This window comes from Nansenia antarctica (assembly GCF_963989245.1).
Source record: "Nansenia antarctica genome assembly, chromosome: 7".
Lineage (NCBI taxonomy): Eukaryota > Metazoa > Chordata > Actinopteri > Argentiniformes > Microstomatidae > Nansenia > Nansenia antarctica.
The window spans coordinates 6,232,960-6,237,959 of NC_137677.1; the positions used below are offsets into that span (position 1 = coordinate 6,232,960).

The 5,000-nt window shown below is 50.0% G+C and overlaps 1 protein-coding gene across 1 annotated transcript in view; it reads right to left on the bottom strand.

The window, feature by feature from the left end:
• The window catches only part of fgf22 (fibroblast growth factor 22), a gene marked incomplete at both ends in the record, with an annotated part of 32,647 nt that overhangs the window by 26,672 nt on the left and 975 nt on the right, over nt 1-5,000 (bottom strand). The window lies entirely within an intron of this gene.

The window sequence follows — 5,000 nt, forward strand, 5'->3', positions numbered from 1 at the left end:
AGGTGGCCCTATTTTAACTTAGCGAGTGACTCCTCTGATTATACTTGTTGAATGACCTTATTTCCTCAGGTTGAATGCGCTGTCATAGCTTGGAGGCCGGTCAAGCGTTTGATGCCCTCAGCCACACACACACACCCAGAATTTCACACAGTGCGTCCTTTTCAAGCGAGATGCAGAAATGGGCTCATACGCTGGCAGAGACGGCCAACTATATTTCATAAGGACCTGAGACATGAAAAAAAAAAAGAAGAAAAAAAATCGAAAAGAAAAACAAGTTTGGCCCGAGTATAATCATTCAATATGTATTTTAGAACTTGACTGAGGCTGTCTAAGGGACATCGAGCATCATGCTTCTATGATTCTAACTCTTTTCCTAACAGCAGTTTTTCGACGACAATAATTTGTGACGTTAGAATTATAAGGTTCTATCTCCATTTTTTTTTTTTACATAATCTGATCCATTAGGTGTTTATTAATGCCTGTGTGGTGTTATTTTTAAAATGTTGACATTTTTGAGTTAGTAATTCATCAAATACAAAAGGTTCCATCTCACAAAACATAATGGAATGTAAAAACTTTGACGCTCAATATCTCTGAACTACCCTAAACGGAGATAGAACCTTCTCATTCTAAACGGAGATAGAACCTTCTCATTCTAAACGGAGATAGAACCTTATCATTCTAAACGGAGATAGAACCTTATCATTCTAAACGGAGATAGAACCTTCTCATTCTAAACGGAGATAGAACCTTATCATTCTAAACTCACGAAATGGGCCTGAGCAGTTTATCACGTGGCGGTGGGTGGTGGGTCCGAGCCCTCGGCCTTCAGCAGCTGCTGTGCTGCGGCTGTGCTGCCTAATTGGTAAGGTGTTGACCTATGACCCCGCGACAGGATATGGTGCTACCTAGTCTCGGGGAGCCTTTTGTAAACACCGTGATTTGTTTTTCCCTTCGATCATTCGGGCTCTACCATTGGCTAAAAAGAAAAACACGCCGAGCCTCAATCACTCCATAACTGTCTCTTCTCATTATTATTTCAACAGGCTATTCTTAGCGCCGCGGTGACACGGTCGTTTGTAATCAGACAGGGCCGAGGCTACTTATCCTGTGTGGTTTTACAAACTATCCACGGGCGGCTGAGGTTGACAGGTCGTTTATCAGTGTTGATGGCTATCTACCTGATTTGATTAGCAAATAGTTCAAAGAATTGTGAGGATTAAGAGTGGCTGTGACAATAACAAGTTTCAGGAATTGATATCTGAGTTCGCTGTGCTCAAAAAGCTGGTAGCAGGACAGAACAGGATGTTACTGTTTTTCGTCCACAACACAACTGCAACTTGGAAGTTATTTGCAAAACGATGCTATTGATACCTGTTCTATATCATGTCCGGTACAAGTGTTCTATTTCAATAAACGAAAGGGAGGAGTATTTAGTTGCTTGTTCCAATGGACTCAAAGAACATCACAGTATATGTGTATACAGTGTCTGTATATCTGCACACAAATACTGTATAAAAACAAGAATCAGCATTTTCTTATGTTTCATCTGCAATGGGAAATACACCCACCAAACCAGAATCATGTTCTTTCTTTTTTTAAAGTATTTTTTTTCTGAGTGGGGCAGTCCCACTCGTATTTTTTTCGTTTTATTTGACAGATACAGTGAAGATTTAGACAGGAAGGATGGGTAAGAGAGAGAGGAGGGATGACATGCAGGATATGTCCCCGGCCGGAATCGAACCGGGGACCCTGCGGTTACATGGTCAGCGCTTAACCCGCTACGCCACCTAAGCGCCCCTACCAGAATCATTTTCAATAAAAATGAAAATCACTTAGTTTCTCCACTTTGCTCTTTGTTTCCTTCTAACCCCACAATCCTTCTCAGTCCCAAGCATCTGCCCCCCTGCCTTTCCGCCCCCCTGCCTCTCCGTCCCCCTGCCTCTCCGTCCCCCTGCCCCTCTGCCCCCGTGCCTCTCTGACCCCCTCCCCCCCTGCCTCTCCGCCCCCCTGCCTCTCTGCCCCCCTGCCTCTCTGCCCCTCTGCCCCCCTTGCCTCTCTGCCCCTCTGCCCCCCTCCCCCCCTGCCTCTCCGCCCCCCTGCCTCTCTGCCCCCCTGCCCCTCTGCCCCCCTCCCCCCCTGCCTCTCTGCCCCTCTGCCCCCCTCCCCCCCTGCCTCTCTGCCCCCCTGCCCCTCTGCCCCCCTCCCCCCCTGCCTCTCTGCCCCTCTGCCCCCCTCCCCCCCTGCCTCTCTGCCCCCCTGCCTCTCTGCCCCCCTCCCCCCCTGCCTCTCTGCCCCTCTGCCCCCCTCCCCCCCTGCCTCTCTGCCCCCCTGCTTCTCTGCTTCTCTGCCTGTCTCCCCCTGCCTCTCTCTCTTCTACCTTGACCCCCCCCCCCCCCTCTTGCCTCCCCCTGCCTTCTAGACTCGTCGCCTCCCCCCTCCCTCCCTCCCTCCCTCCCTGCCTCTCTACCTCTCCCCTCAGCTGTTCCACACTCTGGTCCACTGGGATTCATACAATATTTTCCAACCTCAATTAGCAGAGGACCCGTTGACTAATTCCAAACTGTTTTTGCACCTGAGAGGTTGGCTAGCGGGGGCTGGAAAAACTGAGAGGGGCGAGGAGGGCTGGGCGTAGCAGGTCTGTCGGGGCAGTGTAGCCGTGTCGACAGACCGTAAGGGCAACACAGAGGACAAGGAGGGGCCAGGCTCTGGACAGCATTCGGGGGTGAGCTGTGCTGAGCTGAGCTGAGTAGAGCTGAGCTTCCCCACTCACACACACACACACACAACCATGATTAGTGTGTGGGATTGAGCAACGGGGCTGCAATGGGAGTGAAAGGTGTGTGTTTGTGTGTGGGGGGAGGTGTGCGTGTGTGTGTGTGCGTGCGTGTGTGTGTGTGTGTGCGTGTGTGTGTGCGTGTGTGTGTGTGCGTGTGTGTGTGTGTGCGTGAGTGTGTGTGTATCTGTGTGCGTGTGTGTGTGCATGTGTGTGTGTGTGTGTGTGTGTCTGCGTGTGTGTCAGTCTGTGTGTCTGTGTGTTGTTTGTGGGTATAATATACATGGTTGCACATGGTGAGCTTAAAAATTCCAATAATATGGTGACATCTGTGTTTGAATATTGCATGAATTGTGGGTTCGGCGTATTCTACGAGGCTCTGGAGAATTCGTTTCAACCCAGGACAAGAATCCACTGTGCCAGGACACCAGATATCTGCCTCCCTCCCAACAGGACTATTCCGCGGCCGCTGCAGTCTTGTATCTGTGTCAATGGAGGGTCATTAAAAATGTACCACTTCCTCCTAGTCTCCCCTCTCCAATCTATAGACCAGTGACCGGATCACGACCAAGGAATTCTCGAGGTCAAAGAGGTTTGTTAACGCCTAATTGAAAACACCAGCTTACACACTGTAAGCACTGTGGTCACATAGAAACCACACCAAACTACAAAATAGACCATAGACCATAACCACGTCTTTTCATTGGGAATTTATACACCACAAAACGACCGCAACATCCATGTTCCTGGTTTCGAGGCGAAGCCTGAATGACCACTGGTTTGGCAGAGTGCTGCCCCCCGCTACAGAGAGCAGGTATACAGACCCTCACTGTGTGTGTAGAGACCCAATCTTTCTTTCCAGCATAGGAAATGAGCCGACGGTGGGTTAAGAGTATGAGGGCATTGCTGCATTTCGGGGGGCTGCACATTTTCATAGGGAGCTACTCTGTACGAGCAGCTAACCGCTTCTGACAAGACCACGGGATCGGCACGGATTTCGCAATCCAGATGCATCCCGAAACATTGTATGTTTTACATTTACATTTACCGCTTTTCCCAGGACTATGACATGAAAATCCTTTAACTTAATTCAGTTCTTTTTAGTCGATTCCGCCGCGATGCCAATTCAGGATTCCTCCCACCACCGCTCGCTGCCGTTCCAAAGTGTCAAAACCAAACACGGGCCTGAGAGTGACGTTTTATGATGGCGTCTGACAAGTAGCTCACCACTAATATGAAAATGAATGAAATCTTCCATGTGGGAATAAGAAAAATAAACACGAGAAACACCAGCCGAATTTTAAACAGTGATAATTCAAGCCAGTTTGAGTTTAGACCAAGGGAGTGAGGTTTCCAACGGTCTGCCAGGTGAGTGGTCCCTGCAGGTTAACAAATGTCACCCTACTACCGTTATAGCCCAGCACAGTAGTCGTCGGCGGACGGCCTTGGCCGGGGCGCTCGCAGCTGTTGCCCCCGGTAGCAATGGAAAACTCTGACTCACCGCTTGCGTAAAAAGGCATTAACGACTAAATACATAAATATAACCGTCAAAGGCATAAACGTCTCAGAGGCTGTCCGCTGACTAACGCAGGGGGAGGTCGGTTCATGACCTGGGGGACCGCCTGCCTGACCTGGTCAACTGTCTGAAAGACGCCATTGATCGAGACTCTGGGAGTTACCTGGCCGCGACTCCACCCTCTTCTCAGGTGTCCCCCCCCCCCCCCCCCCGCTAACAGAATACGGAGCAGTAGTCCTATCTGGGATATCCAGGACAACTGCAGCGCCTGAGATCACTTTGGGTGGTGTCCCGGGGCTCTCGAAGAAGCAGGTGCTGAGAAGTGCAGTCTGCTGTTCGTAGGCGGGAGATAACCTTGACGATAGGCAGATGGCAGGGAGTTTTCAGCACTTTTTTATGGTGTCTTGAAATCTCAGTTGAGTGCGTTACTACAGTACGGTAAATGACCCTGTTTAGAGTGTTCGGCCCCGTGCACCTGCTGTATGCAGATGTGTGGCGTGCGCTCACTGGCTCACTGGTCTGGTTTGAGGTGGACACACATACATACATACATACGAGCACACGCACACACACACACACAAATACACACGCACGCACGCACATACACACACAGACCGCCATGCATGCACACACGCGCACACACACTCCCACACAGACAACACACAATCTTTGTCGGCGACTGTTCCTGAGTCTGTTCTTAACAGATTA